At 43.4% G+C, this 27,434-nt stretch overlaps 1 protein-coding gene across 7 annotated transcripts in view; it reads left to right on the forward strand.

Moving 5' to 3' along the window:
* Nucleotides 1-27,434, forward strand: part of LOC123757808 (protein bric-a-brac 2) — a 135,749-nt gene that overhangs the window by 82,841 nt on the left and 25,474 nt on the right. Inside the window, exon 1 of one of the 7 annotated variants that reach the window (XM_045741646.2) lies at nt 19,876-20,142. The exons of the other annotated variants lie outside the window; for them this stretch is intronic. The gene's annotated coding sequence lies outside the window, so the exon portion shown is untranslated. Of the gene's footprint in view, nt 1-19,875; nt 20,143-27,434 lie in introns of those variants that run through there. 7 annotated transcript variants of the gene reach the window in all.

Here is a 27,434-nt window from a genome sequence, read left to right on the forward strand (position 1 = left end):
GTGTGTGGATTGGTCAACATACTTCAGCCACGTTATTGTGACTCATCGCCTGCACAATAAGTGTACGTTCCTGACAGAGACAAACCCTCCCCAAATCCGTCGCATATGAGAGAGAAGCTGGAGTTCAGAGCCCGCTGCACGCCACTGCATCAACAACAAGGCAACAGGTGTATCCACAGGTTACAACACTGAGCAACTTGCTCGAGAACCCGGGAGAGTGCGCGCTCTTCACCTCCTTTATTTCAGTAGGCTCCTAAACCTGAGCCCAAATAAAGTTATGACGCCATAGTGACGTCTGGCACCTTGTGCAGCTCGTATATAAACACGAAATTTTATTTTCTCTTTGGTTAGGATAGGTTAGGTTAGGTTACGTTAGGTTAGGATAGGATAGGATAGATGGGATCCGGTCGGGTTGGGTTGGGTTAGGTTTACTTAAAGAGTAGCAATGATAAATCTTTTCTCAACTCTGACCATATTACTTTATTTAGATAACTCACCCACTGAACGAAACCAAATGAGAAAAAAGGCGCATCGTTGAATCAGAATGAAGCGTTTAGAGAATTGTACACTGCCAGGGTGAGACCAAAATGGTGTTAAAGGATACAATATCAGCATTGAACCCCGTGCTACGTCAAACTGCACAGTTATAATGTTTATGAGTTCAAGAAAATATTACAATCAAAACAAAGAGGACGGGTCATGGGAACTGAAATGTACCTCAACCGAAAGGAGAAGCGCCGGCTATTCGTCACAACATTGAGACATACAGGAAAGCAACAGTATGGTCAAGGACACTGTCGAGGGTGGAGGGGTAACAAGCAAGGGGCCACAGGTGGGAAATGAGTAGAAGATGATATGGAAACATTCTCTTGATGTAAGAGTAGTTATTAAGGGGAATGAGTTGGAGGACGACTACATCCTGTGAGATGTAGTGAGCCCCTTAACCCAACCTGTGAGTTGTAATGTACTCCATCCGTACCCATAGTGGACCACATACCCATCCTGTGAGTTTAAGTGGACCCCATATCCATCCTAGAATTGTAGTGAACCCCTTACCCATCCTGTGAAATTCTGGTGGACCCCTTAGCCATACTGTAAGTTGTAATGGACCCGATACCCATCCTGTAAGTTTTAGTAGACCCCATATCCATCCAGGAATTGTAGTAGACCCTACACCCATCCGGTGAATTGTAGTGATACCCTTACCCATCCTGCAAGTTCTAGTGGACCCCGTAGCCATCCTGGGAGTTATAATGGATCGCATATCCCATCATAATGCTTATGCTATTCAAACCACTGGTGCTGTCCCGCCTTGAGTACTGCTCGGTACTCACTTCTCCCTTCAGAGCAGGAGAGATTGCTGAAATAGAGGGAATACAGATAACATATACAGCACGCATAAACACGATGAACCACCTAATCTGTTGGGATCGTCTCAAAGTTCTCAAAATGTACTCTCTAGAAAGAGACGAGAGAGAGGTATCAAATAATTAATTATACATGGAAGGTACTGGAGGGCCAGGTCCCAAATTTGCACAATAAAATACCAACATACTAGAGCGAACGATATGGAAGGAAATGCAGAATAGAGCCAGTGAAGAGTAGAGGTGCCATAAGCAGAACCAGAGAACAGTACTGCCATAGGTCCACGGGTGTTCAGTATTCTTCCAACAAGTATAAGAAATATTACCGGAACAAACGTGGAAATCCTCAACAAAAAACTTGACGCTTTTCTTCGAGAAGTGCCGGACCAACCGGGCCGTAGTGAATATGTGGGCCTGCGGGCCGCTCCAAGCACCAGCCTGTTGGACCAAGCCCTCACAAGTCAAGCCTGGCCTCGGCCCGGGCTTTGTGAGTAGAAGAACTCCCGAAACCCCATCCAGGTACAATCCATTTAAGGTTTGTGTTTGTGATTTTTGACTAATTTGACCTTTATATATATATATTTTAATCTAGCCCCTCCCACAGTAGCTCCCTCCCACAGCAGCCCCTCCCACAGTAGCTCCCTCCCACAGAAGCTCCCTCCTACAGCATCCCCTCCCACAGTAACCGTTCTCACGATTTGACAAGTGTCATTTGTTTAGGGGTGTGGGCTAACAATAAACGGAGGAGCGTAGCCCAACCACCTCCTCACCCGCCTTAACATCACAGTTGGTACGTGAGGCCCAGGCCACCAGTAAACGTTATATTATATCAAAGAAGTGTTTTTATCTGATCTGCATAAAGTAAAAGATTATTGTTTATCTTTGTCAAACATTGTCATTGTATATCATAAGAACGTCGTATTTCAGTGTTTAATAACCACTGTCACATATATACTGTATATATAATGTGTGTGTGTGTGTGTGTGTGTGTGTGTGTGTACTCACCTATATGTACTCACCTATATGTGCTTGCAGGATCGAGCATTGACTCTTGGATCCCGCCTTTCTAGCTATCGGTTGTTTACAGCAATGACTCCTGTCCCATTTCCCTATCATACCTAGTTTTAAAAGTATGAATAGTATTTGCTTCCACAACCTGTTCCCCAAGTGCATTCCATTTTTCTACTACTCTCACGCTAAAAGAAAACTTCCTAACATCTCTGTGACTCATCTGAGTTTCCAGTTTCCACCCATGTCCCCTCGTTCTGTTATTATTACGTGTGAACATTTCATCTATTTCCACTTTGTCAATTCCCCTGAGTATTTTATATGTCCCTATCATATCTCCTCTCTCCCTTCTTTTCTCTAGTGTCGTAAGGTTCAGTTCCTTCAGCCGCTCTTCATATCCCATCCCTCGTAGCTCTGGGACAAGCCTCGTCGCAAACCTCTGAACCTTCTCCAGTTTCTTTATGTGTTTCTTCAGGTGGGGGCTCCATGATGGCGCGGCATACTCTAAGACGGGTCTCACGTAGGCAGTGTAAAGCGCCCTAAAAGCTTCCTCATTTAGGTTTCTGAATGAAGTTCTAATTTTCGCCAGTGTAGAGTACGCTGCTGTCGTTATCCTATTTATATGTGCCTCAGGAGTTAGATTAGGTGTCACATCCACTCCCAGGTCTCTTTCTCGAATCGTTACAGGTAGGCTGTTCCCCTTCATTGTGTACTGTCCCTTTGGTCTCCTGTCACCTGATCCCATTTCCATAACTTTACATTTACTGGTGTTAAACTCCAGTAGCCATTTCCCTGACCATCTCTGCAGCCTGTTTAAGTCCTCTTGGAGGATCCTACAATCCTCGTCTGTCACAACTCTTCTCATTAATTTTGCGTCATCTGCAAACATTGACATGACATGTGTGTGTGTGTGTGTGTGTGTGTGTGTGTGTGTGTGTGTGTGTGTGTGTGTGTGTGTGTGTGTGTGTGTGTGTGTGTGTGTGTACGAGGGTAAAGAAGGGTGGACTCTTCTTCACCCTTCTGAAGATGTATTATTAAATACGAAAGTACTTAAGGAAATTCGTGTTTCAATTTTTCCTTCGTGGTCTGACACTGTCATATATATATATATATATATATATATATATATATATATATATATATATATATATATATATATATATATATATATATACGTATATATATATATATATATATATATATATATATATATATATATATATATATATATATATATATGTACATCAATAGTCTATTCAGTTTACCAAATTAACATCATCGTGACGAGTGAATTTTTTACCTGAAGGCCACTATCTCACCATTGGCCTCGACGAGGATAGGAAGCCGGTGGCTTGTCAAAGGTCCTCCCATTCCTTATGGGCTCCGTACCCAGCTTGTCTGTGATTGACAGAAAAGTTTGCCACGTACTAGGGTCAGGTACCGGACGCCAGGGATCTTTTAAGCCAAGCAATTTACCTTTGTGGTGAGCTAGTTACGTCACGCAACCAGTGGGCGATGGTGGAAAGGTTACTTGCATGCCTGCAAGTAACCTGGGGGCCTGACAGCTGAGTGGACAGTGCTTCAGATTCGTAGTCCTGAGGTTCCGGGTTTGATACCCGGTGGAGGCGGAAACAAATGGGCAGAGTTTCTTTCACCCTGATGCCCCTGTTACCTAGCAGTAAATAGGTACCTGGGAGTTAGACAGCTGCTGCGTACTGCTTCCTGGGGATGTGTAACAAAAAGGAGGCCTGGTCATGGACCGGGCCGTGGGGACGCTAAGCCCAGAAATCATCTCAAGATGCACTAACTACAGTAAGTCAATACCAAAAGAAGGGTGCCAAGCTGGGAAGACTATATAGCGAACATTTGTGCTGATTATATATAAATATATTAGTTTGTTCACATTCCATCACAGTGATGGAGGATGTGAGGAAAGTTGCAGACACAGTTTATACTTAATAAGGTCTACAGCTGCGGGTAACTCATACTACCAGTTACTTATAAACCGAGCTTTAGCAAAATGGATACTTATCATTCTGCGGATTTCAATGGATGATCCATAGGTATGTGACCCTTTGTATACTGTTTAATGATGAGGCAATATAAGATTTATTTTCGTGTTGTGTCCAATTTGTTGTTTAATGTTTTCGGGCCGAGGATATATATTGCGTTATTCTAAATGCATTTCCCTATGTACATGTATCCATACAGCGCAGCGTCCCCATGAACCAATATATTAAACAACTAGCAGTGACAATATCAACCTTAAAAGGTGGCCCCTGGTAGTGGACTAGTGAGACCTTGGTGTCCTTGGTTCACGCCGTACGACACTCTCCACATAGCCTGGCAGCAAAGCTCAGTCCGTCAGGCAAGAGGCTTTTGTCTGGAGAATCTCAAATAATATACTTTTGAAAAGCAGAGAAAACATATTTACACGTGCAGCCCCCCCCCCCCAAAATGACTATAACAAATTATTATTTGAAGTATTTGTGTTATTAAAAATAAGTTAATAAAGACTACTCGGGAATCGTCATTACAAGTATATGCCAGTTTCTTGAATTATTGCCTGAGCTAAATATCACGAAACTCGTTATTAAATGTGTTGATTAATGCTGTTCTTATAGGTTACATTGCGCAGTATTTTTGTGTCTCTTGAGAGTAGATTTTCATCGAGTCTGCGCCCTGAAATATCCATTAATAGTACTCGGCAACCGTTGGACCCGAACCGCCACCCGGGACCCGACTCGGGTGGCCGAGAGCGGCGGGGAAGCAGCCACGAGTATGGCGAGTCTACCCGCGTGTGTTGGTGGGGTTCAATACGCTCCTTCTCCTCCTCCATTGCTACCACCTCGACTACCCCCGTAACTTAGTCTCGACTTTGGTGAACGTTTCATGAGCCTCATACGTTTGTTCCTCGTGTGGTGCTGGTGACCCGTGAGCGCAGGAGTGTGGAATTCAAAAAGAGTTGTGTTGAGGGTGTTGGCGTGAGGCGGGAAATCCGGTGTGTGTGTGTGTGTGTGTGTGTGTGTGTGTGTGTGTGTGTGTGTGTGTGTGTGTGTGTGTGTGTGTGTGTGTGTGTGTGTGTGTGTGTGTGTGAGTGCGTGTATGTGTGTGTGTGTGAGTGTGTGTGTTGGGGACCAGCCTGGGTGTTGCTCCTCTCCCTTCACACGCTGCTCGCACACACACACACACACACACACACACACACACACACACACACACACACACACACACACACACACACACACACCACTTACCATCACTGTCTCTTACACTCTCATCACAATTCACCTAGTTAACAACACTAGTGATGGTGAACCATACGCACTATTTTCGCTTGACCGTTAGTGCCTGTTAAAATAGTTTGCAGTGATAACTAATTTCCGTCATTATTCTGAATCGTGAGGTTATCGAGTAGTCTCTTCATCGCTGGAAATAGTACAGAAAGCAATGTCAGCATGATAAATATAATTACGTAATGATAAACTGTGTCGATTTGTGAGCTATATAACTTGATAATGTATGAAATCCTCAGTGATACTAATTGGCTATAGACTATATGTGAGAATGATTGTTAGTTGGGAAATATTCACCTCGAAATAATCACATATTTATAATTCTTAGATGGAAAAAAGTAAAAAAAAATCAAATCAAATTTGCATCATAAGTGGAAATAGAACGAAAGTAATTGGTGACTTTTATAAGTGAGGAGTGCGAATAGGAGAAAAGTAGACAGTAGAGAGTTAATATTATGTCTGAATAGTTGCCCAAGTTATCTTCCTTCTCAGATATGGACAGACTGACGTCACACCGTCCACATTAACGTGAGGTATTGTCCGATCTCCGGCTCATCCACTTGGACTGGTCGGTACAGATCCGGCTTCGCTTTCTTGCAGCTTTGGCGTTCGATCCCCGATAGTCCAAGTGGTGGTGCCCCGTTCCTTCACTCAAGTCTTCCTCTTCCATCTTCTACGCTATCGTCACGTCCTTTCCAGGTGTTATATAGTCATGCGTATTTGGTTCTTTCTCCTTGTAATTAACAATGACTTAAAACAGCTGTTCTTAAGTCTTGAGGACTCTAGGCTTAGACAGGTTAGGCCGGGCAGGTTAGAGTTTAGCCTGCACCTTAAAACTCTAGATACATGGGAATAAATATCCTTGCAAATCTAGCTAAATTAAAAAAGTTTGAACTAAAAAAATAATCATAATTATTGCAACCCATCCTCCAAAAATGATAGAACCAATGGCTACTTGGAATACATACACAAGATACAGGTTTCTGTACAAAGAAATCTTCGTTTTAAGCGATTAGTTTAAAGCCTAACATGCATTCTTAGGCCTAACTTAGTACATGTGCTTCAGTAGACAAGAGAAAAGTTAAGTTTGGTTGGTGCCTTCTTTCTCAGGCCCTCGACAAAAAAATGGGATTTGTTTTTGGGTAAAGCAGTATACAATTTATACTTCTATCCATAGTAAAGGCACCATCATTTTTGTATATCAGGTTGGACTATAGTAAAGGAGGACACTAGTAAACAAGAAAAGTGTTGAGTGCTATCTCAGTGTCTATGGGGAAGGGAGGGGGGGGGGTGTTGCAAGATTTAGTGCCTAAGAAAATAACCTTTTGGCATTTCTACTTGGTGCGTTTTGAATCTCTTGGTTATGAAGTCCTGAGTTATTGTTTACTCTTTGTTGTGGGTGGACGGGACCGCTTCAACATTCTTTTTAATGCATTTCACTTGTTAACCATTTCCTTCCCTCTGGGCGCAACCCAGGGGGCACAGTACCCAAGTGTACTGTGAACAGTAACAAGTGATATCCTCAATCAGGTATCAAGCAGCGTGGCGTTGGTTGGACGTTGAATCACAGTTGGAGGCGTTGAATTACCACCGTTGGTGACGTTGCTGTTGGATGTTGTGGTCATGGGTCGTTGTCAACAGCGTACGAGTACTTCCATTCGTTTCTCTGACTCGTTTGCTTCTCACGCTAAAACCGATGACTTCTTTTCTCTCTCACACACATTTATAAGCGCTCTGGAAGACGGTGAAGATAGTTTAAGGCAAACTAGATAAAACTATTCTTCTAAAAGCTCTTAAGTGAATCGATGAGGAAAAGAATGCGTCAAAGGTCCTTTCCATATATTTTTGGGGGACCCTATAAAGTTGCCAAGTTCAACCTTTATTCCAGCAATATTTATAATATTTGCAGGTAGAAGACTGAAGATGTTTAGACATGATCAGTATTCTCTAATTGTACATTTGGAATCCTTGTTTTCAGAGTTTATTATAGATTTTCAACTGAACCTCTCACTGGGAATACTTTAATGTTTTTGTGTTGGTTTGGGACATGATCTTGAAGTATTTTATATGTGTGTATTGAGAGCTTTCTCTTCCTCCTTCTTATAATTGTGTTTCTTAGCTCTGTAGAATATAGCCTATGACACTTTTAAATTTTGAATATTATAATGAATTTATGAGGGAAGGTATTCACGTATTTGGTCATTACGTTATATGTTATATATTGATCCAGATGAGGTTTTCGAAGAGTATTGTCTTTGTAGCGTTGACGTAGTGTCATTTCCAAGGCTTAATGTCTAATATGGCCTCACCATAGCCCGTGCTACTGGAACTTATTGTTCTGAGTAGCGAATCTTAAACAACAACAACAAATGTCTAATAACTTTGAAAGCTATGGCTGACTAGTTTAACCTCTTGTTGATTGCATTTTAGAATTTGATCACTGATATTAGCAATATTGCGTTTCTTGCGTCAAATTACAAACCTTGGTAACTGATATTCGTTACCAGCCTCAGAGCTGGCGAGTAGGTCGCACCAGGCTACCTAATGCTGATAGTCGTAATATTGGCGTCTAACGTACATCGCAAGATTTCAACATCACCATATCGTACTCGAGTGCACATATAGTTCTATAATACACGAAATATCTTAGTAGATTATAGTTATCATTGTTATTAAGTACAATATTTTTGGCTTCATTCTCTCGGTTGTTCCATGCTCCCTCGGCTGTTGTATACGAACACTCGCATTCCCTAACAACTTTATTACATTCTAGATAATTACGAAAATATAATGTATTCACAAGTAACAGTTTTCTGAATATTAACAGACGTCGTGTATGTTTGCGCGCCACGCTGTCAACCTTGTATATTGTTCTTTCACAGTTTATATCATTAATGAAACAGACTTCACCTGAAGTGACGCAGAAGTTAACATTTCACTGTAAAGTCCTTCAAATAGCAAGTTAAGGCGAGGGAGGAATCTTGGCGACCATGCCCAAAGGCAAGGTAACGAGCATGCCGCGGGCGCGGGGGTCCGTGGTGTGGCTGTACTTCCAGTTCGACTCACTGGAGCGGCGGCGGACGGTGTGCAGCCTGTGTGGCCACTCTTTAGGCTGGGACCCCAGCACAAACTCCACCTCCAACATGCTCAAGCACATGCGCAGCAAGCACCCCGACGCGCTGGAGAGTGCCAGGGAGGAGGAGAACAAGCAGATGATGAAGACCCTCGTTCAGAATTACTATGACATGGGTAAGCTCTTCCTCCCTGCGGCTTTTCACGCCTTTATTTGGGTGTACAGTTTAGTAGTTGTTCTCACGTCCCACTTGTCCTCTTTTCCTCTCCCTTTTCTTCCCTTTCCCTCTCTTCACTATCGTTCTTCATTTTTTCCTACCTTTCTCCCTCTTTTCCTCACCTTCTCTCTCTTTTTCTCCTTTTATCCCTCTTTTCCCCCTTTCTTCCTCTTTTTCTCCAATTTCTCCCTCTTTTCCTCCAATTTCTCCCTCTATTCCTCCACTTTCTCCCTCTTTTCCTCCACTTTCTCCTTCCTCGATTCTTCTCCCCCCCCTTCTCCTTCTTCCCTCTTTCTGCCTCTTCCGCTTTCCCCCCTCTTTCCTCCTTTTATGCCTCTTGTCGTGTGCTTGTGTATAATTGAGGCAGGAGAGTGAGAATGTGGCACTTGTTTAAAACCATATGCAACCATTTCGAAATTTTGTGAGAATATATATACTCATTTGTAATATCAAGAGGGAAATAACAAAATGATGGCAACACAAACTGCATAAATATGATTTTGTGTTGCAATGTAGCTGACGAAAAGGAAATGTTACCTGCCAGCTGCTGACTCCACCTATATGGAACACGTGATGTCATAATGACAATACAATGTTTTGTCAACAAACAATTGCACCGATGATTCGAACGAAAACCTGATCCGTAATTTAACACTGACTAAGCTCAGGAAGGCTTAGGCAAAGTTATTTCTTAAAAGGTAGAAAACTTATTTCTTAAACAAAATTTCTTAATTGGTGACACTGGGATCGACCCCGACTGGCTTGTGACACTCGAGTGCCCCAAGTGTGGCATCTTGGAACGTTGGGTGAGACTAACCCTAAGTGTCTGACCTACTTTGGACAGACACAGGCATTCGATTTATAGATATTGATTCTTGTCTTGAACTTGATGACCTCAGTTTAATTCCAGGGCAGCGTGGGCCCATTGGACACTGTTTCTCTACTCCATTCGGCCTTGTACATTCAAGAGTAATTAAAGCTACCTGTCTAGGAGCATACCGGCATACCCGGAATGGGTTCTGTGAGTTTTTCAATTCCTCAATCCTGGCCTGGAGGTCAGGCTTGACTTGGGTTAGCTTGGTCCAACAGGTTGTTCTTCGGTATGGCCCGCTGGCTTATATATCCAGGCCAACCGGGTCTGGCACCTTTTGCAGGACCGTGTGTGTATTTTTTTCTTGAACAAGTCCACTTTGTTCCAGCAATATTTCTTATGGTTGCTGGGAAGGTACGAATAGCTGTGGACTCTGATGTTCATACAATGTTCTCTGATTGTGCCTTGGGCACCAGTAGAACAACAGAAGTACACTTACATCGCATCATTCTTGGATACCCATATGCATGGGAAATAGGCTTACAGGTCCCAGAAGATGAGAGGAAATGTCAGCACTGTGGAGAAATGCCCAACAGACCACTGGAACATTATCTAACACAGTGCACAGTTTCTTACAAACCTAATAAGATTTCAACTTATATTCAACAGAGCAGAAGTTGTTAAACACGTGGGACAAATGAACAAATCCACAAGGGCCGTGACGAGGTTCGAACCTGCGTCCGGGAGCATCCCAGACACTGCCTTAATCGACTGAGCTACGACATTGCCTGCAGGAGAGAAGAAAGTTGGGAGGGAGGGTGATCAAATCTTAACACTGAGGAATCGTCGAAGAGTACGAAGATACTGTGTTGTGATAAATAGTAAAAAGAGAGGACTTCTCTGAAACTGGAGACGGGATTGAGTTTCAGGGACGTGAGGAAATTTTGTTCAACCTGAGTTGTGAACAAATTTATTGATTTTTTATTTATTTATATATATACAAGAGTTCTTGCATTCTTGTACAGCCACTAGCACGCATAGCGTTTCGAGCAAGTCCTTAATCCTAATTTTCCTCAAAATACGACCCGCCTAATCGTTTAACAACCAGGTGCCCATTCACTGCTGGGTGAACAGAGGCTACAGTAGCCTTTATTTGGCGCCAAGTAAATCCTAATTCCCTGATCATTAAAGATCAGTGCTAAAAGGTATACTGGGGGGGGGGGGGAGGGGTTGCTTCTTTCAAGATCCAGGGAGATGTGTTGTCTGATCCTGCAGCTTTGGTTGCATCTGACACGTCTAGTTACCTCATTACTTCCTTTGATGTCATCTCATCGTTTGTCAGCCTCTCTTGTTGAGCCACCTCCTCCTTTATTGCTCGTGGATACCTCATGAAAGCTGGTATTTTGTGCCTCACAGATTTCATTGTTGTTTTCTTGTGCATGTATGGCCTATTAGTCACTCACTGACATTTTCCTTATAATACGACTCTGTTGCAGCTTCCATTGTTTCTTGAGGGTGGATGCAACGTAATTTTTAATGTTGTTTCTGAGTGTCTCCTGAGGTTTATGTATTGGTTTCTAGTTTTCGAATAGTTTCATTGCATCTGTTAAGGTTCTCTTATAGCTTTGTTGCGTCTTAAGCTTAGCTTGCACTATTTTCTTAGGAACATCCTATGCTATTATTGTTAAACCCTTGTCTTAGTTTTGAAGACAGAGACAGATTGTATATGAAGGAGAGTTAGGGTAGTAGATGGTACAGAGTCCATCTTTAGAACATATACACAAATATGTTGAATATAGGGAGACATATTGTCACGCTCCAGCTATAGGCATCCCTATACTATATAGGGATGACTATAGCTCCCCAGTTATAGTCATCCCCCCAAAAATGACTATACGGGCTATTGACCAAGGTCTGTTGACCAAACAGTCTGTTGACCAAACAGTCTGTTGACCTAACAGTCTGTTGATCAAACAGTCTGTTGACCAAACAGTCTGTTGACCAAACAGTCTGTTGATCAAACAGTCTGTTGATCAAACAGTCTGTTGACCAAACAGTCTGTTGACCAAACAGTCTGTTGATCAAACAGTCTGTTGACCAAACAGTCTGTTGACCAAACAGTTTGTTGAAGACCAAGGGGCTTTTTTTTGTGCAGCACTTTCATAAAGAATGTAGGTTGCATCTGAATATTTGGTGTTAATACACTATCACACGTATTGGATCATTCACCTTCGTTGTTACAATATTGTGGGTTACCTTTTGTGTTTACCGGGTCCGTCCGGCAAAAGGTTGGCCAGTCTTGTCGAATAGTCAGGAATGAGGTAATCATTGCTGGTGCTAGAGCTTACCTCGCGGGTAAACAACCTGTTCAGAGCCCATTGAACAGAAGGCTGATTACATAGTCGCCAGTCCATTAAATATAATAGTCGGCTTTGTTACATGAGCAAAAATCCAATCGACCGTGCACTGTCAGCGAGTTTATCAAATAGATAGTCGCTCGGTTCATCAAAGGATAGCGGGTCACTGTAAAACAGATAGTGGGTGCAACAAGAACAAGGTCACTGTCGACGCACAAACACAGCAACAAGGTCACTAGTGAGGTACAAACACAGCAACAAGGTCACTAGTGTGGCACAAACAACAAAGAGATCAAACGCAAGTCACCTGACTTTTTTACGTCAGTATATCCTCAAATTTCGGGCCGCCTCCCAAGCAACATATCCAAGTGAACCTGGCGAAAACGGGACAACACAGGGACCCAATGAGAACACACAGGGACCCGACGGAACACACAGGGACCTGACGAGAACACACAGGGACCCGACGAGAACACAGGGACCCGACGAGAACACAGGGACCAGACGAGAACACACAGGGACCAGACGAGAACACACAGGGACCCAACGAGAACACACAGGGACCCGACGAGAACACACAGGGACCCGACGAGAACACAGGGACCAGACGAGAACACACAGAGACCCGACGAGAACACAGGGACCAGACGAGAACACAGGGACCAGACGAGAACACACAGGGACCCAACGAGAACACACAGGGACCCGACGAGAACACACAGGGACCCGACGAGAACACAGGGACCAGACGAGAACACACAGGGACCCAACGGGAACACACAGGACCCAACGGGACACACAGGGACCCAACGGGAACACACAGGACCCAACGGGACACTCAGGGACCCAACGGGACCACACAGGGACCCAACGGAACACACAGAGCCGTTTAATGTGTGTTGACATCCTGTCATGTGTGTTTACATCCTGTCATGTGTGTGTTTACATCCTGTCATGTGTGTGTTTACATCCTGTCGTGTGTGTGTTTACATCTTGTCATGTGTTTACATCCTGTCGTGTGTGTGTTTACATCTTGTCGTGTGTGTTTACATCTTGTTATGTGTGTGTGTTTACATCTTGTCATGTGTGTGTTTACATCATGTTGTGTGTGTATTTACATGTCGTGTTCATTAATATCACGTCGTATTAACAAACCTTAATATGGAAAGTTCAGACTTCAGGAATGACCGTATTAATACCACACGGTAGTGTGGTAATGGTAGTAATTTTAATGTGATAGTATACAAGTAGTAGTATGTGGTAGTATACAGGTAGTAGTATACAGGTAGTAGTATGTGGTAGTATACAGGTAGTAGTATGTGGTAGTATACACACACATCTATAATGGTAGTAGTGTAGTAGTAGTACTACTACTAATGGTACTAATGCTAGTGTAGTTTTGGTAGTAAAGTGGTAGGATCCTTACTTACGGGTGTAGCCCTAAGTCTTCCTAGAGTTACCAGTTCGCGGTGTGGCGTGCTGGAGGCCAAGGAGCACTGCTATACCGGTGTCTTGAGCCTGAAGAGTATCTGGACGTTATTGAAAAGCGGCCATACTAGGCACGTCTGGGGGTGTGTTCCCCTCCTCTCTCTCCCCTAAGTACGTTTTGCATAATCAAAAGTTTATCTGTAGATATGTACATAATGGAAGCTGTTAAAGCATCTCTCTCTCTTTCTCTCTCTCTCTCTCTCTCTCTCTCTCTCTCTCTCTCTCTCTCTCTCTCTCTCTCTCTCTCTCTCTCTCTCTCTCTCTCTCTCTCTCATATATATATATATATATATATATATATATATATATATATATATATATATATATATATATATATATATATATATATATATATATTTATATTTAAACTCATTCATGTACGTAATTACTTCGGGTAGCGCCCTGGAAACCGTTTCTAAGCTCCAAAATGTATTTTTTTGAAAAGAAAACGGGACGGGTGCCAATTAATATATAAATGGAAGATACTGGAGGGCCAGGACCCAAATTTGCACAGTAAAATAACAACATATTGGAGCGAAAGGTATAGAAGGAAATGCAGAATAGAACCAGTGAGGAATACAGGTGCCATAGGCACAATCAGAGAACTCTGTTCTGAACATCACGGGTCCAAGGCTGTTCAATGCCCTCCCAGCAAGCATTAGAAATATTGCCGGAACAAATGTAGACTTCTTCGAAAACCAATTAGATAAGGTCTTGTAAGAAGTGCCGGACCAACCGGGTTATAGTGGATATGTGGGCCTGCGGGTAGCTGCAAGCAACAGCCTGTTGAACTAAGTTATCACAACTCGAGCCTGGGCCCAGGTTGGGCTCCCGGAGTAGAAGAACTCTCGAAACCCTTTCCAGGTAGAGCCCAAGAGTCAGCAAGGGCGGGGGAGCTCATTGGTGAGAGCAGACCGAGTTATCTTACCACTCCATAACTACAATTTCATTTGAGCACCTCGCTGATAACGACACTAGTAATCACTGATTAAATATTCAATAAGCATTCCCACAAGCCATTGTGTACTGTCTTTGTAGATAAGGTCTTATCGATCTACAGGGGTTCTGGACGGGGGGGACGACCTGCGTTGGGGCTTAGATTCTTGGGCCTACTTGCCACCCCTCTCGCGCTCGTCACATCTACCCAACAGCTACCCGGTGTTACGTACGGGTGTACACCTGGTCTCTTGTACCGGTGTTACGTACGGGTGTAGATCTGGTCTCTTGTACCCGGTGTTACGTACGGGTGTAGATCTGGTCTCGTACCCGGTGTTACGCACCGGTGTAGATCTGGTCTCTTGTACCCGGTGTTTCGTACGGGTGTAGATCTGGTCTCGTACCCGGTGTTACGTACCGGTGTAGACCTGGTCTCTCGTACCGGTGGTACGTATGGGTGTAGATCTGGTTTCTTGTACTTGGTCTTACGTACGGGTGTAGACCTGGTCTCTTGTACCCGGTGGTACGTATGGGTGTAGACCTGGTCTCTTGTACCCGGTGTTACGTACGGGTGTAGACCTGGTCTCTTGTACTGGTGGTACGTACGGGTGTAGATCTGGTCTGGGAATGCCACTTCTACTCCGAGGACCTAGACAATTGCGAAACCCTTCTTTCGGATAAGGAATAGGAAGCACATTTGGGCGTGTTCCGTCATATAGAGATGAGCCATATGGTTCTGTTGGGCCACAGAGCTCTCTCTCCCTTCAGTCTTGTTCTTGCGGCTCCAGATAAATTATTTGTTAATCAGTTAACCAACTTTGAAATTGGTAAATCTGAATACTAGAAGGATCTGGGAGTCATGATTAGTAGGAACCTTTAGACAAAAATATACGGCGAAAGAGGTAGGATTCTGGGATTTATTGCTGAAAGCGTTAGCAGTAAGACGTCTTCTTCCCGCTTTAACTTGCACCTGTAGGGACACAATTACATTATTAGTCGATTAGGTAATTTACATTGCCAGATGACCAACAGGGAGGCCTTGTCGAAGACCGGGCCGCGTGTCCGTGGATCCTCGAAACCTCCACACGGTAGACTAGGTGGGTAGTAGCTTTGGTGATAACTTGTTCCGTCAGGCTGTTAGAGCAATTCACAGCTCCACGTATCCGCCACAGCCTGGATGATCCGGAGAAAGGGGGAGCATGCCTTGACCGGGAACCATATCTCCTGAGTTTCAATAAGCACAACTACGCCAACCTTGATACACTCTTGAAGGAACCTGTCTTGGAAAACACTTCCCCGCGTGAGGTTTGCAATAAGCAGTCAGGTGTTATTTGATATATTGCAGATTGGGTTAAAGATGTTCGATGTCAAGGTAGGATGTTGACATCTCACACCCACCTTCCCACCCATACCACCCACACTCATCTTCTCACTCTCCCACACCTACTCTCCCACGCCACACACCCACTCCCCCACGCCACACACCCACTCTCCCACGCCACACACCCACTCTCCCACCCCACACACCCACCCTCCCACCCCACACACACTCTCCCTCCCACCCCATACACCTACCCTCCCACTCTCCCACCCCACACACCCACCCTCCCACCCCACACACACTCCCACAGCATCACTCTCCCATAGCATACACTCACTCCAGATAACAGAGCCAACTAGGAGCGAAAATACTCAAGATCTTCATAAACAATGAAGAAATAATCAAGGACATTACAATCTCAGATACTATATATACCCAGAAAAACAAGCTCATTGAAATTTAAACTAACATTAATACTCGTAAAATAATTTAACTCCCGAGAAAGATTATTCAATTAATTTTAATAATAAGATAATTAACTGTGACAAAATTTCAATATAGAACTTGCAAACATCCAATGGGAAGCCTTCTTGAGTAGCAAAACTCTCCGGAATAGAACAACTGACTGTAAAAGCGTACAAAGTCTGCTTGAAGCATGATCCTCTGCAGAGGGTAAAAAAGAGGACCACCCTATCTTGAGGTTATCTTGAGATGATTTCGGGGCTTTTTAGTGTCCCCGCGGCCCGGTCCTCGACCAGGCCTCCACCCCCAGGAAGCAGCCCGTGACAGCTGACTAACACCCAGGTACCTATTTTACTGCTAGGTAACAGGGGCACAGGGTGAAAGAAACTCTGCCCAATGTTTCTCGCCGGCGCCTGGGATCGAACCCAGGACCACAGGATCACAAGTCCAGTGTCCTGTCCGCTCGGCCGACCGGCTCCCCTAGAAAGAGAACGCAGACGTCGCTACAAAATTAGGACAAAATAACGAAAATGCCATAGGAGACACGACCACACAGAAAATTAAATCAAAACAGGGTGGATTATGAGAACGTTAAAATCCAAGGAGTCCACCACAATGCTCATACTAATTAAATCACTTGGGCTGTTCCTATCGATACTTCCCCTTTCTGAATAAGAAAGATTTCTGAAGTAGAGAGAATACAGAGAACATACACGACACGCATAGACACGATAACCCACCTAAATTATTGGGACCGTCTCAAAGCTCTCAAGATATACGCTCTAGAAATGAGAGGAGAGTGGTATCAAATAACATGTACACAGAAGATACTGGAAGACCAGGTTCCAAATTTGCACCGCCACACATCTATGAGCTCAGATGCTTACCTGGCACGGGAGCGAGGCTGTAACTGTTTTTCGTGCTACACATTCTTCCCCTCCACAATTCTCTCTCTCTCTCTTTCTTTTCTTTTTACGTGGGCTATTTCAATTGACAGTGTTGCATGTTTCTTTTGTTTTGTACGAGGCACGCTGCATGAGTTTTGCTTTCACGTGATGTGTGTGTGTGTGTGTACTCACCTAGGTGTGCTTGCGGGGGTTGAGCTTTGGCTCTTTGGTACCGTGTGTGTGTGTACTCACCTTGTTGTGTTTACCGGGGTTGAGCTTCGGCTCTTTGGTCCCGCTTCTCAACCGTCAATCAACAGGTGTATAGGTTTTTGAGCCTATTGGGCTCTGTCATATCTACACTTTAAACTGCATATGGAGTCTGCCTCCACCACATCACTACCAAATGCATTTTATTTATTAACTACTCTGACACTAACAAAATTCCTTTTGTTTATGGCTCATTTGGGCACTCAATTTCCACCTGTGTCCATAAGTACGTGTGCCCCTTGTGTTAAATAAATTGTCTTTGTCTACCCTATCAATTCCTTTGAGAATCTTGCATGTGATGATCATGTCCCTCTTCCCCTAACTCTCCTGTCTTCCAGCGACGTGAGGTTTGCCTGGTAACCCCTGTGTACTCACCTATTTGTGCTGGCGGGGGTTGAGCTTTGACTCTTTGGTCCCGCCTCTCAACTGTCAATCAACTGGTGTACAGATTCCTGAGCCTACTGGGCACTATCATATCTACATTTAAAACTGTGTATGGAGTCAGCCTCCACCACATCACTGCCCAATGCATTCCATGTGTTAACTACTCTGACACTGAAAAAGTTCCTTCTAACGTCCATGTGGCTCATGTGGGTACTCAGTTTCCACCTGTGTCCCCTTGTTCGTGTGTGTGTGTGTGTGTGTGTGTGTGTGTGTGTGTATAGTTAGCATGAGCTAGGGATCACCACGATGAGGTAACTGTAGGTTGCCGTTTAGCGAAGAACCGTTTATGTTCGCTAAACTAGAAATAAACAGATACTTCGATGAGATGATTCTATTAATTTAAAGAAAACCAATTCCTTGATTGTTTTGTTTGTTGGGTGGGGACAACTGGCACTAATATCTTGCTCACTCCTCGCCTCAGACTAGGAAAACATGTTCTGTGTCATTTCCTCTCATATTTTGAATCTTCCCATTCAAAGTTTCTATGGAAAACTTAGTTTGTTGAATGAAGAATTAGTTTTTATTACGTGCTGGAACTCGGGTAAGTGTGTGTAATGGATATCTCGTGGATTTACCAAATGCGTTCTGAAGCTCTTGTGTGTTACACAGGTGTGTTTGTGTGTACTCACCTATTTGTACTCGCCTATTTGTGCTTGTGGGGGTTGAGCTCTGGCTCTTTGGTCCCGCCTCTGAACTGTTAATCAACTGGTGTTCCTGAGCCTACTGGGCTCTATCATATCTATACTTGAAACTGTGTATGGAGTTAGCCTCCACCACATTACTTTCTAATACATTCCACCTGTTAACTACTCTGACACTGAAAAAAATCTTTCTAATGTTTCTGTGGCTCATCTGGGTACTAAGTTTCCACCTGTGTCCCCTTGTTCGTGTCCCACCCGTGCTGAAGAGTTTGTCTTTGTCCACCCCTGTCAATTCCCCTGAGAATTTTGTAGGTGGTTATCATGTCTCCCCTTACTCTTCTGTTTTCCAGGGACGTGAGGTTCAGCTCCTTTAGCCTTTCCTCGTAGCTCATACCTCTCAGTTCCGTGACGAACCTGGTGGCATACCGCTGAATCTTCTCCAACTTTGTCTTGTGTTTAACTAGGTATGAACTCCAGGCTGGAGCTGCATACTCCAGGATTGGTCTGACATAAGTGGTATACAGGGTCCTGAACGATTCCTTACACAAGTTTCTAAAGGCAGTTCTTATGTTGGCCAGTGTAGCATATGCCGCTGATGATATCCTTTTGATATAGGCCTCTGGGGACAGGTTCGGTGTGATATCAACCCCCAGATCTTTCTCTCTATTTGACTCTTGCAGGTTTTCACCTCCCAGGTGGTACCTTGTGTTCAGCCTCCTGCTGTGTGTGTGTATACACTTCTTTAAACCCAGCATCTGTCGGTGAATCGGGCGGACGACACAAGGAACGTTTACTATAATCCCAGCGTGGTTATCTTCGCCGCTATCTCTGTTATCAGACAACCCGGCAAGCATCACAACCACCCCAGGAGATGCCACACACCGCCCTCCTCTCCTATCGCAATTAGGTTTACAAGCCTTGGTACTTACTATGGGAACGCCAGCCTTAGGGAGGGGGGTTTAGTTAACACTTGCTTGCCCACTCCTTTAGCTGTTCGCCGCGGTCATCTGGGCTCCTCGTGGAACCACAACTTTGCCGGCAGTTCGTAGATAGCGAATCCTGAATCCGATGAGCATCGCGGATTATATTAATTGGTCAATAATTCAACTCGGCAGCAGATATTGCCGGAAGAAACATTGTTCAAAATACAACAAATATTTGCGATGTGTTTAGTTACAACATACGTATCATAACATTGCTAGCGTGTTCGGATTGTCGAAGGCGAATCCATGGGCAGGTGAGGGGTTCGGGATGCGGGGTGCTCAGTATCGGTCGATATCAGATATCAGGGTTGGGGTATCAGCGGGCCAGCCTCACTCGCTCTCTTACAGTGGTGCCGACTGGCAGTCTTCTCCACCGGTGCCGGACTGACACAGCAGAACACGCCACATCCCCGTGTGTCACACCCTGCCACCGGGCGCTCATGCCAGCCACCAAACTCTCGGACGCAGCCCTGGCTCAGCTTGGGCGCCGCATCGCCCATATTCCTTCACCGTCTTGACGACACCTGTCAAGACTTGGCCGTGATAGTGCGTGAACATAGTGGTCTGAATAGTGAATGTGGTCACAGGTAATGCACCACAGCTTTCATTATTGTGCTCCTTGATAAACGCCTCTTGAAGGGTATCTGATCAACTGGGTTGTGATTCATGCGTCAGACTAACACCAGCGGTTTCTATCGGTCTGGTTGACTAAACCACCCAACCAGGAGGCCTGGTCAGAGACTGGGTCGGTGGGGACATTGATTCCCGGAACTATCGCAAGGTCTCACAAGGCGTCTCCTTGTTGACGCCTGTACGCCATGACGCAAGTGGGGTGCAACGCGTCAGTGAAGGAGGCGACTGGCGGTGTGTGTGTGTGTGTGTGTGTTCGGCGTAGGGGGTGTCGCGGGGTGTAGTAGTGTGGCACCCGATGGGGGCGGGGGGGGGGGTGTTGTGGAGATTCCAACCTTCTCCTCCTCCTCCTTTCTTCCTCCCACAGACGTTGTCGGTGCGCCACCGTTCACTCTACTGTCCGACACATTATAGTACTCAGGCACACACCAGACTATAATGCTTTACCATCCAACGCTGTAATTGTCTAGCACCCGCTACACTGTAAACTGCTACCATCCTACACACTATAATACTCTTCCAACTGACATACTGTAACTATCATCCGACACTCTGGCACCCGTCACACTGTAATGCGCTGACACCCCACCACACTATGCTTATACCATCCTACACACTATAACATTTTGCTACCCACCTCACTATAATACTCCTACACCACCAACACTATAATACTATAGCACCCGACACACTGTAAATCTCTGGCATCCGTCTCATAATACTTGGGCACTCGACACACACCTCCAAGACACCACCCTCACACACTATGAGGGATGTGGCAACTAGCTACACTCACATATGTGGTAACTAATGTAATGGATATTGTCTCATTTATCCCGGACGGAGCCCCAAATGTAATGAGTCCCTTCTGGAAATCAGACAAGCCCCCAAATGGCTGGTAAAGGCCCGCCCAAATCTGGAAAGAGAATCTTCATCCCACCTTAAAACATAACAAACTATCAAACTCCTAAGGGAGGTGCACAGCTATCCTTTCTTCTCCTGCAAGCAGCCCTCCTAATTGAGCGTCGCATTTTGACGTTACTCTACCTTAGGCCAAAATTCGTCGTACTAGAAAATGGCAGCGGCTTGTGAAATTGCAACCCATTCTCCTGTTTAGGTAGAAATTGCAACCCATTCTCCTGTTTAGGTAGAAATTGCAACCCATTCTCCTGTTTAGGTAGAAATTGCAACCCATTCTCCTGTTTAGGTAGAAATTGCAACCCATTCTCCTGTTTAGGTAGAAATTGCAACCCATTCTCCTGTTTAGGTAGAAATTGCAACCCATTCTCCTGTTTAGGTAGAAATTGCAACCCATTCTCCTGTTTAGGTAGAAATTGCAACCCATTCTCCTGTTTAGGTAGAAATTGCAACCCATTCTCCTGTTTAGGTAGTACTTTTTGTAACTGTGTATCATAGTACAAATATTGACGTACTAAGCACTCAATAGAATTTTGTACTATTCACTTTATCGTCCGAAAAAATTAAGCTAAAAAAACGAACTTAAATATTCTTTGCCCTAGTATAGTACACACGTGTACTGTATTAGGTTTAGGAAGGTTAGGTTAGTTTAGTTTAGTTTATCTTTGCAACATAAGTAGAAATCTTTTCCAGTTTGTCCAGATTCATTAATACCGATTTCTACTTTCTAATTGCGTTGTACGTCGGTATATATACTATGGTCCTCATCGTCACTATAAGTACCACTAAAACAGGAGGATGAGCTGCGAAATTGATATACTGTCCTGTTTTCTGTTTTGGGTCCTCTGGTACGCCGGGAAAGGGCACTTTGGTACGACAGTTTCTTGACGTTGGGAAACCGTAGGGGGACGGGCAGATTCCCAGGGAAGTAACAGTAGTCAGAGTGTGGGAGATCTCTGCCAACGGCCTGCATGAGGTATACACACTCTTGGGCAGGCGAGGAGTCACAATAACGTGGCTGAAGTATGTTGACCAGACCACACACTAGAAAGTGAAGGGACGACGACGTTTCGGTCCGTCCTGGACCATTCTCAAGTCGATTGTGAGACTTGTGTGACACAGTCGACTTAATAATGGTCCAGGACGGACCGAAGCGTCGTCGTCCCTTCACTTTCTATTGTTGGGTCTGGTCAACACGCTCTTGGCTTAGCCCTGCTGTTTCTGTCGTTCCCTGTAGTCGGTCAATGTCTCCACTCCCAAGTAATTCTCTCACTCCCACTCCCATTCAGTTAAATCAATCTAGAATCTTATTCAGGCTCGTCAAGAGAATACAGATTCAATCTGTTAAACCAATCTCCACCCAAGGTCGTCAAGGCAGGGAGCAATAATGCTTTACTCTAGTGTTGTGACATTTACTAGTAAGATTGCTTATACAACACTAGCCTCAAATGACAACATTAAACGTTATACTGGCACTAATAAATAGATGTAGGGAGGTAGACCTTCATCACTGGAAGGTCTACCTCCCTACAACTTTGTCCGTGTCCTCATACGATCTATTGTCCGATAGCCTCGTCTGCTAGGATTTTTACACAATTTCTATCATTCTTTCACAATAAATTATTCGTAAAGCCTCTCCGCGGCCAATAAATATATCATTTCATTATAATCAAAGATATATAAACACAATAATTTCACTGAAAACCTAAGCATCAATATTGCAGTTCAATAACACATTAATGGCATTTGAATAATAATCTCAATGAAATCATAAGCATCAATATTTCAGTCAATAACAGATTAATAACACCTGAAGAATAATTTCAACGAAATCATAGGTATCAATATTGCAATTCAATATCAGTGATATCATTTGAATAATAATGTAAATGAAATTCATGAGTATCAATAACGTAGTAATCTATTCCCTACTCATGCCATCCACTCTCTCTCTGGACCAATAAATTATATATGGAAATTAATATTTTCCTAGAAACTCGTACTGGCATCCACTGCATCATTCTTAACTCCTTAATTTGATCTGTAGGACACAATTTGATTCATACAAAAGGTAAATATCTGAATGAACCAATTTTTTTTTCGTGGGGACATTTCCTGGAGCCCGGGTCTATTAGGCTACCCGATATTTCGGTAAGTAATCCTGATTTAGGTTTGTGGGGTCTCCACAGGATCCCCCTCACCAAGCTCTGTCCTAACTAGCTATGCTCACACATGTGGTAACTAGGTACGCTCACATATGTGGTAACTAGGTACGCTCACACATGTGGTAACTAGGCATACGCACACATATGGTAACTAGCTACGCTCACACATGTGGTAACTAGGTACGCTCACACATGTGGTAACTAGCTACACTCACACATGTGGTAACTAGCTACGCTCACACATGTGGTAACTAACTTACATATGTGGCAACTGGCAAAGCGTGATGCGACGCCCACATTAACATTGATGATGCCCATATCAATAGTTGTTATGCGTGTATAAATAGCTGTCACTATTCCTAAATATGGTTTAACCTTAAAAAAAAAAATCGATTGTTTTGTCTCTTAAAAAAAAAGTAGCACAAAATCATGTCGAACATATTGCGCATCTTGATTGTGATTTTGTTTGTTAACCAAACAAATGTAAACAATAACGATATCTGATATTGGTTGTAATGGCATTTCTGGGTCCTTCCCTCTCCTTCCAGTACCAATATGGTATGCATTAAATCAATATTATTTGGACGTAATTAACCAAATATTTTGTATACCCTACTTATATTGTTACAAGTATCAGGTCTTATTGCTATGACTGTGATACAAGTATCGCCAAGGGAAGGTTTAAACATAAACCTGGCAGGTAAAAATTGATCCTATTTTACCCAACCAGACACTTAATATGAACCGAGCCTACCAAACCTTAAGCTATTGAAGCCAGTGCATCAAAACCATCAATATTGTGATGCTCTCATTTATATTAATACGTTGATTTTTTATAAAGGATTCCTTAAGAAGTACGACGTAATAGGCTAGCGGATGTCGTTTGTAGTACGCAGAATTCCTGGATCGCTCAACTAACTAACTGCTACATTGTTTCTAATGTAGTTGCTATACAAGAGTGCCCCAAGAACATTTGGTCAGGTCATGTGAGGTGCGTGTATGAGGTCATAGACTCATCGGTACATGGGTTAGGTCAGGGGGCAAGGAATCGCCATAGCTGTGTTCAGATACGCGTGTTGATCAAGTCTCCACGCCACTGCTCCCTATCACCAAAACGTCGTCACGGATTTAAACAAACTTGTTTATCAAATATTGGAATGCACTGTTGCCGTAATTCAAGCAGTTTTCCCTGTTATCCTTTGTCTTTTTCTTTTTAATTCCCTACACTAACACAGTAACAATTTCCAATTTGTGTAGGTTTTTTATACTAGAATATAAAGGACAACATATGTCTACATTTGTATATCACATAATATCGATAACCTTATTAATCGTAATCTTCAGTTACTTCAATTTCTTTCGTTATTATGCCCCCCCATACTCATTCCGTGGCCGGTGGTGGAAAAGGTTACAGAGGTACATAATGGGTTCAGGAACTGAACTGTTAGGAAAGTGAACATTCGTAGTTGATGCGGGTTATTGAGATGGTGGAAGATGTTACTTTCTCATGTGGACTCGCAGGTGTGGTCATGGGTTGCCTGGCACTGCAACTCGATTTTGCGAACGTTCCCAACGTCAAGAAACTGTCGTACTAAAGTGCCTTTTTCTAACCTACCAGAGAACCCGCAAACAGAAAACGGGACATTGTCAATTTCGCGAGCCGCTATCATTTTCTAGCATGAAAGTTTATGGCCTTATGTAAAGTATACTTAAAAATGCGACGTTATATCAGGACTGGTTGCAGTGCGCATAGGCTGACGTCTCTTTCTTATGGGTGTCACTAATCATACCTGTATTGTACCTGGATAAGGTTCTGGGAGTTCTTCTACTCCCCCAAGCCTGGCCCTTAATTTGAGAGCTTGGTCCAACAGGCTGTTGCTTGGAGCGGGTCGTTTTCGCTGACATGATCCTCGACGTAGTGTATTGTAATCCTACCTGGTGGTGCGAGGCTTCTAGCCAACCCTGCCGTTGGTTGTAGGTTGGGTAAACGCCTTGGCCAGCTTTCATCAATCATTTACACAACCACTTATGAAGCCAGTGCATCTTTCCTCAATCACGGCAGCTTTGTTCCCATTTATTAAGCAGCTTATGACTCCGAAGCACTCTGAGGATACACACAGAAATCACAATAGCGTATGCATCAAATGAACAAATCCAGAGTGAACAAATTGTAGATTTGTTCACTCTGAGGATGTTTATATAACAACCCGTCCTCAGGCCAGGCTCGTTAACGATGCGGCTGTCATTCCCCTCCCCCCCCCCCTTCCCAAGATGCATTGATTAGTTGTAACGTGTATTAAAAATAGGTTTGTTCTCGTTTATATATTTAATGTTTTTATATATTGAAGTTCTGTGTATAGTGAGGCGTAGGTTAGGTTCTGTTGACGATTTTTTTTTTTTTGCATGAATATTCCTGCGCGGGCCTTAAGCCTCTGGATAGCCCACTAAGTGTTACTTGTTTCTGTTTTACTTAGGCGGAGTATGAGTATTTATGACTCGTATGGTCGCTTCAATAAGATTTTGCCCCCATGTGTTTAACACGTTCTTCTGCTCTGTTGAATCTAAGTTGAAATCTTAATGAGTTTGCAACTGTGCACTGTGTTAGATACTGTTTCAGTGGTCTGTCGGGTATTTCTCCACAGTGCTGACATTTTCTCTCATCTTCTGAAACCTGTAAGGCTATTTCCCATGCACATTGGTATCCAAGAATGATGCGATGTAAGTGTACTTCTGTTATTCTACAGCTCCCTTTCATCAAAATAAGTGGTTCGTAGTTGGTTGAATTCTTGTACCAACCCGCAGATCCTGATGTTGCAGCTGTTGTGTTGTGGTCACTGTACATATTTTGCGTTGCTCTGTTTCTAATTACTTTCTTAATCTGTGATAGACTCTGTGGTATGTAAATGTCTACATTTCTTCTCTTAGTTACAAGTTTTGCAGCTTCGTCTGTAATGCCATTTCCTATTATTTGATGTACGTGGGTGAAGCATTTACCAACCCGTTCTCATTCTATGTTCATTCCCTACAGCAGCCCGTCCTCCAAACAAAGACTCAACAGTGAATCCATGCACCCGCCAGATCCCCTGTTCATGAATGAAAAACAGTTTACACACGACTCACAACTGATGACGTTCGAACACTTCCGGACAAGTGCTTCACTAACGAATTTTGTTCGAACTACAACGCCGTAAATGCTTCACCCACGTACTACAAATACAAATAATCGCCAACCGAATCTAAACACCTAACCTAATCTAACCTATGCCTATACATGCACAATATGCTAATATATTATAATATTAATTTGAGAAAATTCCTGCTTTGAATGAACAGCATGTTAAAATTTATGACTGCGGGGTCGACCGCTGGATGTAATGGACTTGAGTCGAGGACGGGTTGAAAACAAATAATCGCCAACAGAACCTAAACACCTATCCTAACCTAATCATTGCCTAAATATGCACAACATGCTAATATATATATATATATATATATATATATATATATATATATATATATATATATATATATATATATATATATTATTATTATTATTAAATATGACCGAAAAAGTAAGATTAATAATTCTAACGCGAATTTTCTCTATCTTTCGTACATTTCTTTTCACTGTTGGTGGTAATTCAAAAATCAATTCTCCAAAATTCATTTTTATTTCTAGTCTGACGCGACACTTGAGCGCGTTTCGTAAAACTTATTACATTTTCAAAGACTTTAGTTTACACATACACAACTGAATAGAACTTACACATCTCCGATTTGTTTATATCTACATTTGAGTGAGGTGGATGGGGTGAGGTGGCATTAATAGGGTATTAATTTCATCAACACAAGACAGAACACGAAACAATGGGTATTGAATGGAAGTGATTGTAGAAAGCCTATTGGTCTATATTTCTTGATGCTTCTATATTGGAGCGGAGTCTTGAGGTGGGTAGAATATAGTTGTGCATTAATTGGCTGTTGATTGCTGGTGTTGACTTTTTAATGTGTAGTGCCTCGCAAACGTCAAGCCGCCTGCTATCGCTGTATCTATCGATGATTTCTGTGTTGTTTACTAGGATTTCTCTGGCGATGGTTTGGTTGTGGGAAGAGATTATATGTTCCTTAATGGAGCCCTGTTGCTTATGCATCGTTAAACGCCTAGA

Source organism: Procambarus clarkii, chromosome 40 (assembly GCF_040958095.1).
Source record: "Procambarus clarkii isolate CNS0578487 chromosome 40, FALCON_Pclarkii_2.0, whole genome shotgun sequence".
Taxonomy (NCBI): domain Eukaryota; kingdom Metazoa; phylum Arthropoda; class Malacostraca; order Decapoda; family Cambaridae; genus Procambarus; species Procambarus clarkii.